Here is a 15,130-nt window from a genome sequence, read left to right on the forward strand (position 1 = left end):
CACAAATTCCAATCATCTAATCACGGTGATGACAACAGACAGTTATTGAGTGCTTCCCAAGAAGCACAAGCGAGAGTCTAGGGAAAGTGAAACGGGGGTGAGAAAATCAGCATGAAGGCTGTTATTGAGGTGGCTGCCATAGGGTAATGAGGGCTCAACTTCCTGAGCCCCCTGAACCCTGCCTGCCTCCCAGAACTCGGGGGCCATGGGACGGGACTGTGGAGAACTCATCCACAGGTTCATTCCTTGGTTGCTTAAAGGCTGGCCCAGTGGTGCTTCCTCTCCTCCAGTTCCACACTGTAGCTGCAGGTGGGCTCAATAGGACCCTCTGACTTTGAAGATTCAAAAGCAGAAAAGGTGGAAGCACTAAGAATGCCCTGGAGGTAGGACTTTGCCAGCATGCATAGAACTGCCCACTGCTTTTGGTGAAATCCAAGATGAAATCAGACACAGCCCGAGGGACCATGACACAGGACACCTAAAGCAGCTGCTAACGGCCCTGCCTGCTGCATTACCACCCCTCCTCTCAGCTTGTGTTTTGAGAAGAGCTGAAGGGATGAGGTCACAAATGCAGAGAATGCAGCTCCAAGTGCAGACCATGCAAATCTAGGAAATGTGCTGCCTTGGGGTCTAAGGTTAGCAGGTTCTGATTCACCTCTTCCAAGAAGCCCTCTAGGATTCCCTCTGCTAAAATACTCTTGGCCTCTTATGATCTCCCCTCTGAACACTTTCTGCCCCCAGGTAGACCTATCTAATCTGCGCATGACCGTCCATGAATCTCTCTTACTCTATCTTTGTCTATCTGGAGGCAGAGCTCACACTGGATTCATCTTTGTGGCCTCATTGTGTTCAGCACAGTGATGGAACATAGAGAACAACCAGTAGCTACTTTTTTTGAGTGAATGGACAATTGGCACCAGTGGAACTGTCCATTTTTCTCTTCTCTGAGAATCATTGACCACTAATCATTAAGAAAAAAAAAACAGTAAATATTTATAAAGTTCTTTCCGGTTTCTGTTAGAAAACACTTTTACAGCCATCATTTTAATTCCACTGATGGCAAAATTGGGGCTGAGGGGGTAAAGTATCCTAAGGTCACACAGGTGGAAAGTAGCAAAGCAAAGATCTGAACCAAGGAAGTTGATGCTATTGTGAGTGCTCTTCTCTTTCTCTTAGGCTTCACTGAAAGGGCACCAGGAGAAGATGAGGTACTCAATTGATTTCTAGGTCCTGAAAAGTTCTGTTTAAGTCTCAAGAAAACCCTCTCCCCCGCTGGCACCAGAATTTTGGCTAAAATTCTATTTTCAATCTTGTTTTGCAATCCCACGTATCTTGGCAGTTATTCTTAGAGAGGGGGAAGCACTTCCTCAGAGTGAGGGCCCCATCTACCCAGACCAGGTCAAAGCCCTTTGTTAAATTCTTCACCGAAGCTGGATTATCATTCTTTCTGGCATTTGATGGAATTGCAATTTTATATTGATTTCATTTGTGACTCTTAAATCCATAGTCTTTTTCGTAAAACCCAAAACTCTACAAGGGCAGGATCCATATCTGTTTTCCATCCATCTGTTGATCCATTCATCATCCATACATCCATCCATCCTCTCATCCATCCACCCAAACCAAATATTTTTGAGTTCAAACCACGTGCCAGACATGGATCTGGCCACCAGGGAAACCACAGCGAACAAAACAAAATCTCTACCTGTCTGACACTTACATTTTGGTAGTGGGGAGAGAGATAATAAAAGAGAAGTCAGCTAAATGTAGGGCATGTCAAGGATAGCAACTGCCATGAAGGAAAATAAAGCAACATGGGAAAGTGAGGAGAGAGTGATGGGCGATGGAGGCTTCACTATCAAAACCCCAAAGAAGCCTGCAGACTGGCCTCCCAGAATTTACTTTCAAAGGACAGGAAGCCCTGGAAGTCACTGGTAACCACTGGCAACCCACTTTCTACTGAGACCTGTGTGCTCCTGCTTCTGTCCTCTTTTTTGAGAAATAATCAAGAGAGAAGAGAGAAATGGTGAGTGAAATTTCCATTATCCAGCAAAGTACCTGGCATTTAGTGGGCATTCAGTGAATACTGGATGAATACATGCATGGATAGAAGATGGGTGGGTGGACAAATGAGAAGGGGTCGACATGGGAATATTGTGAAATAGGCTGGAAGCTGAGGACAGCCCTGTACCCATGTAGGGGAGAGATGGACTTGGGGAGTGTGTGTAGGGGGCTACACTTTGGGGAAGATGAGGCAGGCTTGGGTGGCACTAGAGGACTCCCCGAGTCTTCTACAAAAGCCCCCTCTCCACCCCCACCTCCTCACTGGCATGAGAGGCAACTAAACCTGATTCCAGGGTCAATATCCTGGCCCCAAAGCCTTGAAGCAATGGGTGGGCCTCCAGGATGAGGTTCAAACCCAAGCAACCACGGGAATTCCTCTTTCCTGGATCCACTCAAGTGCAACAAAAGCTCAACTGGAAGCTGAAGTAAAAGTTAATATAAAGCCACACTGTGTAGCTAATGAATTTTTTAAATCAATTATGAAACGGTCTCATTGATCATTTGTTAACATCTTGAAACTTTTACAAATTAATTTTATTTAAAAAAAAAAACCCTCTCACAGTCTGTTAACTCCATCAATGTGTTTTAAATCTGTTTTTGAATGCTGCAATAAGCTGTGTTGTGTGTGTGCGTGTGTGTACATGCGTGCGCGTGTATGGTTTGGCCGGACCATTCGGAAATCAGCTGCTCTGCATTTGAATGGGGTCCACCTGCCCATTCACAGAAGTGTCCTGTCCCCCCTGTCCGTGGGGGCAGCAGTCCTCCTGTGCAGGTGGTAGGGTGGCTCAGGGCGCTGGATTGTCTCGGGCCGGCAGGCAGGGTGTAGATGCTGCTTAGCACCGCCAACCCGCTTAGTGGCCGCTCTTCTCCTGGGCCGGTTAGCGACTGATGGCGGTGGCAAGTGGCACGAAGAGAAAGGGACGGTGTGAACGCAGCCATCCTGAACCCCAAAAGGTAAGGAGACCCAGGAATCGGAGTCGTGGGGCGAAGCTAACGAGAGACCCCGAGGCTGTCATCGAAATGCCCTGATGACAGGGCTCTGTGTTGCCTTCTAAGTCATTGACAGAGGGACAGATCAGTGGCAGGGGGTGCGCGCCAGGCCCAGGGAGCAAACCGCTCAGCCCTTGTAACCTCGGCCAGTCCCTTCCTGAGTTCTGTCTGGGGCACCTTTTTGAGGGAATGATGCACATTCCCGGCCCGGGGCCAGAGGAGGTAGCGATCATGTGCAAGGGTGAAAAGCCCGCTCATAGCAGCCAGGCGGATTCCGCACCTTGAGCGGGGAAGGGCCGGCAGGGCTGGGCCGAGGGCTGCGCAGCGCTGTCCCGCTGTCCCACCTGCGGACGGTGTCTGCAAGGGCATCGCCGGGCTTCCTATTACCCTGGAGAGTCGCGGCTGCTCCGTTTTGTTTTGCTCTGTCTTTTGAAGCAGGAGGGAATTGAGTTAGATCAGAGGAAGACCGACTTGAAGTCAGCGAGGATCCTCTGGCTGAGGAAGCAGATTCGGTCCCGACCCGAAAACCCTGAAGGGCCCCTCGGACACCGGCTTCTGCACAGCAGGTACAGCCTTCCCGGCAGCCAGGAGACGCTGTCTGAGCTGACAATCAAAAAAATAGATAAATAAATAAACCAAACTTCTCTTGTTTCCCATCTCCTATTTCCACATCATCGTATTTCGCATCGTCAAGTATAGATGGCTGCATTACGTTTTTATCCTTATTTATTCGTTTTTACTTTGTATTTTTAAGTAAAGCTTTTGTTTGCTGACTAGATGCTTATGGCAGGTAATTTCGAAGAACAGAAAAATGTAAAACAGAAAAAGAAAACAAGACAATCATCGTTAAAGTTTCCTCCTTCCTTTTCTGGGCACATAAGCACATAGAATTTTTCTACGTAAAGGTTTGTACATTGATTTTTTTAAAAAAATTGAACACTGCTTCACATTTATTTTTTCATGTATTACAAAAACCTTCAAACCCTTCTCTAGGGCCCCTGGGTGGCTAAGCGGCAAAGCATCTGCCTTTTATTCAGGTCATGATCACGGGGTCCTAGGATTGAGTCCCACATTGGGCTCCCTGCTCCTTGAGAGGGGCCTGCTTCTGTCTGTCTGTCTGTCTGCCTATCTGTCTCTCTGTCTGTCTTTCACTCTCTCTCTGTCTCTTAAGAATAAATAAATAAAAATCCAAACCCTTTTCTATATTACATGGTGTGTTTTTCTTTTCCAGTTAACAAATGAGATACAAAGTAAAACGGTAGTTCACAATGACCTGATAGGAGAAGGTAACGGTACCACACCTCCGCTAAACCCATCCTCAGAGGTCATTTCTATGAATGGTTTGGAGCACAGTCCATGAGCCAAAGCGTTTTTGATGGCTGCATAATATCCCTTCAAATGGATACATCCCACTCTATTTGCTTCCTCGCCTCCATTGTTAAACATTGATATTTTCAATTTTTCACCGAATTTCTGGTCTTCACTTATTCACTGTGTATTTGTTTACACGTTGAGTGACTGTCGGGCAGCTCCATGGGTGTTGTTCTAGGTCACGAGAATATAGCAGTGAACAGAACAGACAAGAAGCCGTGACCACAGAGACCTTCCAATTCAGTAAAGGAAACCTGACCGTAGAATAAGTAAAGCATGCAGCGTGTTGGATGGCCGTGTGTGCCACGGAGGACCCTTGGCAGGCGAGGGGGACGGCTAGGCGACGGGCTCCCTGAGCAGAGCCCCAAGTCCTGACCTTGAGTCTATGACCCTGCCCTATCTCCACAGCAGTCCTGGGAAGGCTTCCCACCGACCCCCTGTGGCAAAGACCATGGGCCTCGATGCCCAACCTCCACCTTCTCCTCTTCCGTCCTCGTTAGGGTCCAGTCTGACAAAACTCTAACTCATGCTTTTTCCTCCATGTGAAGACTTCCCAGGAACTAAAATTCACGTCAGCCCTGTACTTCGCCTGCTTTCTCACCAGCATAGCATCTAACACAATGATGATAAGCCAGGCTGGCTGGTAGAGACCAAAATCTCCACAACGTGAGCCAAGTCACTCCCTCAGGACCCCGAATCTGCCTCCTCTGAAAGTGGTGCTTCCTACTGAGCCTTCCACAGTCTTAAGGTTTGGGTGGGTGATACTTGGGTGGGTGACAGTGTGATCCCAGGTGGCCGGAGGTGGGTCCCATCCACCCAGCCCCGAATCCCCAGACAGTGCCTGTCTGTCCCAAGCCTTCCCCACATGCAAGAACAGCCATCACAGGCTCAGAACACCACTGTGAGGGTTACAGAGTCACTTAATGTGTCAAGGAAGGCCATCAGAGAATAGGCACATGGGAGCATTAAAAACAGTCAATTGGATACTTTTCAGAATACAAAAAAAAAAAAATTTTTTTTTAAATTTAAACACATTTAAAGTCAGACAAGACAAAGCCGAAAAAAGAAAAGCCATCTCGGCCACCTGTTCCCACACCACCCTCTGCCAATAGCCAGTGTTCATGGCCATGAGGCCTTCCACACTGTTCTCCTCGCACACCCATCCCCAACACATGTGAACACACCGAGGAGTCATATTTGTTGTTTTCATGGAAATGGACTCCTACCTTACAAGTTTTTCTCAACCTGTCTTGCTTTGAATACTTGATGGCTTTACAAGTCAGCAAATCTGAATGTACCTCAATCTTTTTGTTTTTTTTAAAGTTTATCTGCACCCACACACGTATAGCTCACACATTTAAGATCTTATTTTTTGCAAATATTTTATTTATTTATTCATGAGAGGCACACAGAGAGAGGCAGAGACACAAGCAGAGGGAGAAGCAGGCTGCCTGCGGGGAGCCTGATGTGGGACTCGATCTCAGGACCCCAGAATCACGGCCTGAGCCGAAGGCAGATGCTCAACCGCTGAGCCACCCAGGTGCCCCAACATTTAAGATCTTATTACATATTATGCTTTTCAGTGCAGACTTTCTTTTCTACTTGCTTCTCCTGTCAATCCCTCCACCGCCAACTTGTGCTGGCAGCCTGTTTTGTGTCCCTCTATACTTTCTCAGTGCTCACAGAATCATACAAAGACATGTAAACATAAACACAGGTACGAAGTATGCATATATATGACCCCCTGCCACCTGCTTTTCTCTCTCACCCCTGTCTCATGGAAATCTGCCCTCCCAAATCTGACAACGAAGCTCTTGTTCACCCAGAGTGGGCATGAACCTTTATTTTTTGGCCATTCTTCTATGGATGAGAGTTCATTTGATTTTTAATTTTTATTTTTGGCTGCAAGGAACAATACTGTGCTAAACATCCTTATGCATTCATGTGTAGACACATATCTTTAGGTAGCTGTGCTTTTATTTCCATGGAACAGATTCCCAGGAGGGACAATTCTGAGACTTTAGGATCATTTGAGGCTTAAAAGGGAGAATACAGGAGAAGGGAGACAAGTGATGCCTGTGGTACAAGCCCCGAGCTTGGAGCTTCTGAGGTTCGGACATTTTCAGTGATTTAATTTTTCTGCCCTCATTCCTAAATGGGTCAGAGTGTTCCTTCTGCCTCCTGTAGATAGTCAGAGCAGTGAGTCCCACAACTATTCAAATTCTCCCTGAGGCTAATAGAAGGGGGGAAAAAAATCCTGGAGTAGGGGGTGGAGGCCTTACTAGCCTGTGACCTTGAGAATTCACCCAGCCTCTCTGCACACCTTTTGATCCCCCCCACCACTGCAAAGGAAGCTGAGCAGATCAGGTGCAGAGGGCTGCTGGGGATCCCCACGAGGAGGTGAAGGTGCAAGCACCACGCCCTGGGAGGGCGGATGCTGCTAGCACCAGCTCAAACTTGCTCTCGGAGGTCTTGGCAGAAGCTCAGCTCCAGCCCAGCCATCCTCCCCTTCGCCCACCTGCCGCTGTGGTCACACTGGGATATTCGGCCTCACTTAAAGTTACTGCCTGGAACATCGGTTCTTTCTTCTCCTTGATGAGAAAATTACTGCAATTGAATGGAACAACCACCTTCCATGTTAGCATCAGCAAATGAATGAGTCATGATGGATGAGAAGGAAAACCATAAATGCTGAGGGTGGTTTAGGGAAGAAAAATCTTTGTTTGAAACAAGCTGATACAATCTCCACCCATTCATTTGGCCACGTTGTTCATTAACCATGTAGCTGGACCAGGATGAGCGCAGGGGTGGAGCAGGCTGAGGGCAGGGCAGGGTCCCACATTCGGGAAAACAATGGAAGCTTGGACAAGAATGATGTGTTGAAATCTGGCGTAACGCTTTACCCCAGGTCCTGGCACATACATGGATATGTGCCACTGATTTGTAACCCTGCCACTGGTGCCATTCCCAGGGGGTAAGGGGTGGAGACAGATCCAGCGCGAGGCACGTTTGCTTGTAAGCCAATTGAGGAATGCTTAGTTTCGCTGAGAGGGAAGGTGGTTCTGTGCGGACGGCTTTATGGAAATGGTCCCTCCATATTTATCAAAATCTTGGAGACATCATGGGACTTCTTGGAAGGAATGAGGATGAGTTAGGGGACCTGGTCTCTGGTCATGGCTTTGCCACCAAATAGCTTGAGGACCTTCATGGAAGTAACTCACTTCTCTAGGCCTGGCAACAAAGGCCAATAGACTGGATGAATTCCAAAGCTACTCTCAGGTATGAAACTCTAAGTATTTTTTTTTTAATTAAAAGTAACGTTTTAAAATATATAACAAAAAAAATCAGGTCTTACATGGAGAAATCGGAAAATGCAGATGGACCAACCAAAAGGAAAAGTGAACAAAACGTTAAATCTGAAATCACAGTACTGACAATAAAAATTGAAAAAAAAATTGAAATATATTACTGAGTAGTAAACATGATTAACCAACTTATGTGTATCCTCACAGGCTCTCAGAAAGAGGCATACATATCTTTTAGTACTTACATATAAAAATTTGTACTTCTGGCACACAAGGAATCGTTCTAGACATACAGCACTACAACAGAGTTTTTTGTAACTTAGCGTGACACGTGAATTTCTTTTTATGTCACTACCAGCCTCATCTAAAATGCCTGCTTAGTTCTTCAGCATATGGCTGCTCCAAGTTTTATTAATGCTGAACACTGGAGATGTTTTGTATTTGCCACTATTAAAAATAATACTACAAAGGACATCCTGGTAATTATTTCTTTACATACGTCTTAAAATCATGTCCTGAACTCGGATGGTGAGACAGGTGTGGATGCATAGTTAATGAGAGTTGTGTGGGGAGAATGAGTAGAGGCCAAGCTGGCTCCAGCAGGCTTTCTGTCGGGAAAGGAGAGAAGAGATGTCTGAGCCAAAACACTGATGATGATTTTGTCCAAGGGCATCTCTACTGTGTGCTGACTGGCGGGGGGCTGGGGCTGGTCAGTGAGATGCTTATGACAGTGTGCATTTGGGGTACCCATCGTGTGGTGCAGGAGCCATAAGATGTGTCCCAAATTCACATTACCCCGAGCCTACAAAGTCTTCTGGAGATGTGCCCTGAGTACTGGGCATTGTTGAGGGGGAGGTGAGTAATTTTGTAGTGCCAGGAAATCAGGAGAATGTTCTCTGATAACAATCTCTGCTCAGCTATTCCCTGAGGAAAGAACTAAGGAGTTCTCCCTCATTGACTCTTGGAATGCCATTTCATTGCCCTCCTCATTATGAAAGGGGAAGAATAAAAGTTGAGGTCTCATAAACAACTGCTTGCAAGATTATGGAGATATACGTGAAGTGCATTTGAGTTCCTCATAAATAAGAAAACCATAGGATAAGAATGGAGCCAATAGCTCCGATCACTCAGCGGATGTTGGTGGCGCCAGTTCTAGAGTGTGGCATATGTTGGGATTCGGAGGGAGCCTCTCTGTACCCATTTCACAGATTCAGAGGTCCGAGCGGTGATGGGTCCAACTCTATGGAAGGGAGCCAGAGCAGAGCTGGAAATCCATCCTGGGTCCATGGAAGAGCATCCCTGCCTTAACGGCTTTACCGTTGAAAAGTTGGAATGAGGTAACGTCTCAGAACGTCCTTTGTAAACTATAAAATATTACAAGTCTATGTGAGAGATTACTATGACTTATAAAGCTAAGTTACAGCAAATTTTAAATGAAAAGCTCAAATCGCCAAGCTGTAGAACGCTAACTTTTCGTATTCATTTTCCCTAATGGGACAATAAGAATCGCAAACATGTATTGAATTCGGCTATATGATCTAAGCACTTCTATGACGTTAACCCATTTAATCCTCACACAAACCCTGTGAGGTAGGTGCTATGATTGTCCCCATCTTACAGATGAGGAAACTAGGCTACAGAGAGGTGAAATAATTTGCACAGATCCCACCGTCTCTCCGTACTAAGTCCACTGGCTCTCATAGTCTGTGAAGCATTCCTCGACCACATAAAAAAATGTATTCATGCCCAGAAAAAAAGAGGACCTGGGTTTAACCTGAGCACTAATGTGCCTTTGGAAAGTCTAGGCCAATCCAGAGATTTGCCATCCCCCCCCCACCCCCCGCCGTCCTGGTTTGGCTGGCACAACACTGACCACTCCAGCTGGGGATGCAGGTGGGGTCTCTCTTGGAGCAGAAAGGGTTAAGCTGACCCATGACCTGGAGGACCCTGAGATATTTTCCTTCTGTGCCGCATATGTAGATGGGCTCTGAAGACCGAACATCTCTCCTCATTGGGGATCATGAATTTTTATGAAGCCAGTCCAGAATTCCCAGAATTCAGTCGGGTGCACTTTGCAGACCCTAAAATGCTGTCACCATGGAAGGTTTCATTGCTTGCACCTGCTAAAACATTTGAGGCATTTGAGAGGCAGTGAAACACATTTGCTTTTCATTTTATCTGACTTTGGAAACCTTTGAAGTGTTTAATAGTAGAGCCCAGGAAAGATCCCCGCCTCTTAATCATTTACTCGTAAGGCACATTCTCGGCTGGTAGCCTGTCAAGCAGAAACTGACCTGAGCCCAGTTTTATTAAGTGTCACATGGCCAGTCACTGTTCATTAAAGGTGTTTTAAGGTTTGAATTATGTAATTTATGAGAAGAAGAAATAAAAATTCCATTGTTTTATTAATATGCAGCCCAAGATCTCTTGCTCATAACAAACTCGAAGGGAAGGTGGGCGAAAGGATGTGAGGGGGAGAATGGAGGTGGCCTTCGGTCCTCGGCCTTCCCTGGCCCCCTGGCCCTCCTATGTCCCCTCCATCCAAGCCCAGGTGGGAAGTGGGGGAGGGTCAGACAGAGATCTGGGAGGGAGCCACCCCGCCTGTCCTCCTGTCCCCCTGGTCTGAGACCCCATGTGACAAAGCACCTTCTTCTTCTCTTCCCAGGTGCTCAGCCTCTTTTCCAGAAAGGCCTAAAACAAACAAACAGCAGCGGGTGGGGGTGTGGGGAGTGGGAAGCATTCCTAGAGTGACCCCGGGTGACCGTGTGGGTCACAGTCATTGAGAACTGCTGTGCTTGCCTCTCAGGAGAGCTGGGGATGGCCACGGTGCTGAGCACTTGGCCAGCTGCTGGATGTGAATGATCTTACTGGATCCTCACCTCACCTGAAGGAAAGGGGTGATCAGCCCTATTTTGGAGAAGAAATAGAGGCTCTAAAGTTGGGCCCCAGGGCTACACATGTCCCTCCGCCCTAGGCACCTAAGGCATCCTTAGCCAGGGTCAGCCTTCTCAGAATCACGCTGATGAGCATGCCAGGAGGTGTGGATAGACCAGACCCCCCAGCATTGTGTGCCTTATCTGGACTTGAACTCTGCACAATGGTCAGCAGGCCCCCAACAGGGTGAGGGGCCAGCACAAAGGACTTTTTTCTCTTACAGATTCTCCATGCATTGTCAGAGCATTTACAAGTCCACGTCCACCAGAGGCTTTGCTGAGGGTTGCTCCTGGCTGGGTCTCCCTCATCTGACAGGTGGGACCCCACATCCCCCCATCTCTCCCTCCCAGGATCGCATTCTCCTCCCCAGCTTCTGAACAAAGCCCTGCCTGCCTCCTTGAAATCCTCCTGCGGTTGTTCACGTTCATGTGCTGCCTTCAGATTAGCCCAATACAGCACCAGGAGGGGAAAAGACATTTTCCAAAATGTGGCCGGCCCAGAGTACTTAGATCATGGTTGGGATTTGGGAGCTGTTGCAGCTGAAGGTATTTCTTGCTCTCCACACGCACCCCCCCTACACTTTCCTGTACCCCACACCGAGAATCATGAACTTGTTGCTGAGTATTTTCCTAATCAAGTGACTCATGGATTACAGGTGCAAAGTTGTACCAGGCTTTTTTCCCTTGGCTCAAATTTGTGAGTTTTTATTTCTGAAAGGGGATCTCAGGTGCTAAGCCTTTTCTAAGACACCTCACAGGACTGGTGCAGCGCTTTTTGAGAACAGGGGCCCTTTAAAGCTGGTGGGGGGGTGGTGGTCCGGGGGATGCAGGGCTAGCACTAAATGAACTCCTGTTTGGAAGGCTGGTGCTCCCAGACAACCCAGAATAGGAAAGGCCCTCTGTGCAAGAGGCGAGGTGGTGGGCTGGGTTTTACGAATCTGTGTCAATCATTAACCCACTTAATTTTGAATTACCAATTCAACTGATATTTCGATAGTGCTGGCTTCTGGCAGTCTGGACCGTAGGAGTCATTGCCTTTGATCTGCCAGCCCAATTTCCATTAGCAGTAAAACCACAGACCTCTGCTGGGCCACAGGCCTCGGGGGGAGCTCTGAGCTGCTTGCCCCAGTGCTGAGAGAGCTTCGCGTAGAGCCTCCAGAAGTAGTCATCCCACATCTATGAACTCATTAATTCTGTACAGTTTTCCAGGCACTGGGAAGTGGAGAGGAGGAAGTTAGTTCAGCCTCTCAGAGAGACAGGTGCACAGGCCATTTCAGCACATGAGGTTTGGTACACGCTTGGATAAGGACTAGACGGCAGTGGGACGTGCATCAGGAAAGACTTCCCAGAGGAGGTGACACCTAGACTGAGAACTGAAGCTGGGGTGGGAATTAGCAGGGCGATGGGCAGAAGAGCAGCGGCAAGCTCAGAAGAACCTTCTGAAATGTGGGAAGGAGTTAGGAATTCCACCCGAGGGTCATGGAAGCCATCAGCTGGTTTTAAGAAGGGGTGGGTGATGTGCATAGATTGATATTGTAGAAGGCCAAGTGTAGAAAGAGGAGCAGAGAGGGGGAGGGACAGAGGCAGGGAGACCAGTCTGACATTAGCAGGGGGCGCTGCCGAGGGGGGCACTCGGGGCTCAGTAAAACCTAATCTGGGCAAGTGTGTTGCCAGGGAGAATGGGGGAGATCCTGCCAGGAAGCCTGGCTCTAGGGCATGATGAGCCTTCCCCAAACCACAAAAAGCTGGGCCCTCCTGGCATCTGAGCCTGAACCCACGGGGCTTCTACTCAGAGGTGCAAAGTCAGAAAACTACAGACAGTCACAGGGAAGAGAGGGCTCCTCTCTCAAGCCTAGTGAGTTTTACTTTTTTTTTTTTAAGATTTTTTAATTATTATTTATTTATTCATGACAGACAGAGAGAGAGAGAGAGGCAGAGACAGGCAGAGGGAGAAGCAGGCTCCATGCCTGGAGCCCGAAGCAGGACTCGATCCCGGGACTCCAGGATCGCGCCCTGGGCCAAAGGCAGGTGCCAAACCTCTGAGCCACGCAGGGATCCCCAAGATTTACTTTAACTGTGGGAGTTGGATGGCTTTCAGGACCAAAAATTGAGGGAAGAACCTCCCTTGGACTCTAGACACATCTCAGATAAGAGCTGGCCCAGGGCAGTCATGGAGAGTCGTGCAGGCTCCGCACACACTAGGTAGCCACGGCGGGTGGCATGGAACTTCTGGCAGGCATCAAGATGTCTTGGCCTGCGTGAGTGTTAGAGACTATTTCTCCCCCCTCACGGGATATGGGGAGATAGAGGTACTCACTACACCCAGTGAGATGCTAGGCCCTTTCCTTTGACAAAGATGTCAAACGGGGCAGCCTGGGTGGCTCAGCGGTTTAGCGCTGCCTTCAGCCCAGGCCGTGATCCTGGAGACCCAGGATCGAGTCCCACATTGGGCTCCGTGCATGGAGCCTGCTTCTCCCTCTGCCTGTGTCTCTGTCTCTCATAGATAAATAAAATCTTTAAAAAACAGGTGTCAAATGTGAACATTATCTAGCAATCCTGATCTTAAAAAGCTAATCCAACACTTAGCACGCATGGGCTCTGTTGCATGCTTTCACTTGTCAGCTCAGGTAATCCCCCCATCTCTGAGAAGCAGGCATCATCGCGTTCACTTGCACGGATGGGAAAACTGAAGAGGAGAGAGAGTAAATCATCAGTGCAGGTCTCATGGTTGGTTCGTGGAAGAGCAGAGAATTATCAAAGCGTGACAGGTAAATCCAGCAGTGGCTGGGGCGTGGAGGGGGGACTGGAGAGTCCTCTGGCTCTGCGGTGACGTTCAGTGTGACATGAACAGGCATGGGGGTTCCTGGAGGAGGTGGCTCCTCTGACAAGTCAGGGCCCCTCTGTGCAGTGTCTGTTCCTGATTTCTGGGCGCCTTCCACCACCTGACAGCGCTGCTCATACAGCTGCACCCGTGTACCTACCTTCTCGAAGGCACTGAATGCAGGGCTGCCTGCGCCTAAGCCTGGGAGAGGAGGGGGGAGGTTTACCTAACCCAGCGCACCCCCCTCACCACCTCTCTTGCAGCGTCGGAGGCCAGGTGAACGGAAGGAGCCCATCGAGTCTGGAGATGCGAGGAGTTGACAGCCTAGACGCGGCCCATTGCATCTCTGCCCCTGTGGCTCTGCGGAGGGGGCACGGCAGGCTGCCACGTTGGACGGCTGGTGGTACATGTGACCTGAGACAAGTGCGGAGAGCGTAGCTTCTCACTCAGCTGGCACACATCGGAGCAGTCCGCCACCCTCTCTCAGAAGTTGACATTTAGCATCCTTTTCGGTGCTGCTTTTTCCAGACAGGCTGCTTTGCCCTGGGGATAGCCAGAAAGAGAGGGGACTCCCTCCTGATTTCTAGGAGCCACGGGGGAACGCTTAGCCTCCATTCTGCACTGGGTCCTTTGGTAGGTGGTTATTGTGCCAGGGACAAATAACCTGGTTATGTCACTTACCCCTCGCCCTCCGGGTGGCCGATGTGCTCCACGATTTACTAAGCTGAGGCTTGCAGATTCTTCTATGTGACGTCCCAAGTCTCAGCAGCAGAGTTGGGTTCTCACTTCCTTCTGGCTCATTCCAAGCCATGCTTTTCCCACGTGGCTGCGGGGGCCTCACACCAAGGAGACAGCTGGGGCAGATGGGGCCCATTTTAGAAGTTGTATGAAAAAGTATTGTAAGCAAATTGCCATTAATTTTATTTTTTTAAGATTTATTTATTTATTTATTTATTTATTTATTTATTTATTTATTTATTCATGATAGTCACAGAGAGAGAGAGAGAGAGAGAGGCAGAGACACCGGCAGAGGGAGAAGCAGGCTCCATGCAGGGAGCCCGACGTGGGATTTGATCTCGGGTCTCCAGGATTGCGCCCCGGGCCAAAGGCAGGCGCCAAACCGCTGCACCACCCAGGGATCCCAAATTGCCATTAATTTTAAATGGACTCTGTAACTTTAGTACATAGGATATTTCCAAAGTTCTGGTTTGAAGGTTAACCTGCCACCATGGAGATTTTTATCCAGAGGAAAAAGGAAACAAAGGTGAAAACTCTACCCTGCCCCCAAAGGCAAGAGGACAGGTGCTGGCCTGCCAAGTGAGGGGGCTGGATTTAGCGATGTGGGAATTAGCTTCAAGTTGCCACCCAGAGGCTGGGGGTGGGCACAGGGGCCCAAGCCAGGTGTCCATTCCCTGAGGCTGGGAGGTGACATGATGGATGAGACGGAGTGGCTTGGGCCATTCCTCCAGGCTGCCCTGGCCTTTTCCAGATGACCTCCACACAGCAGTTCTCTCTAACTCAGTGACTTCTGACAACTGCCGTCTAAAGACCTAATCTTGGGAAGCCGTAAGTCCCATACAAACTTTAAAAATCACATTTTATTTCAATAGTATAAAAATAATTCTCAAACCGACATCTAAACACAT

At 48.5% G+C, this 15,130-nt stretch overlaps 1 long non-coding RNA gene across 1 annotated transcript; it reads left to right on the top strand.

Moving 5' to 3' along the window:
• The first annotated feature begins 8,882 nt into the window (after window positions 1-8,882).
• Window positions 8,883-14,474, top strand: LOC119866526. Its single transcript, XR_005380294.1, has 3 exons — window positions 8,883-9,067; window positions 10,888-10,979; window positions 13,748-14,474. It is a non-coding gene; the product is annotated as an uncharacterized LOC119866526 (long non-coding RNA).
• The last annotated feature ends 656 nt before the right edge of the window (window positions 14,475-15,130 follow it).

The sequence above is a fragment of the Canis lupus genome, chromosome 28 (assembly GCF_011100685.1).
Source record: "Canis lupus familiaris isolate Mischka breed German Shepherd chromosome 28, alternate assembly UU_Cfam_GSD_1.0, whole genome shotgun sequence".
Taxonomy (NCBI): domain Eukaryota; kingdom Metazoa; phylum Chordata; class Mammalia; order Carnivora; family Canidae; genus Canis; species Canis lupus.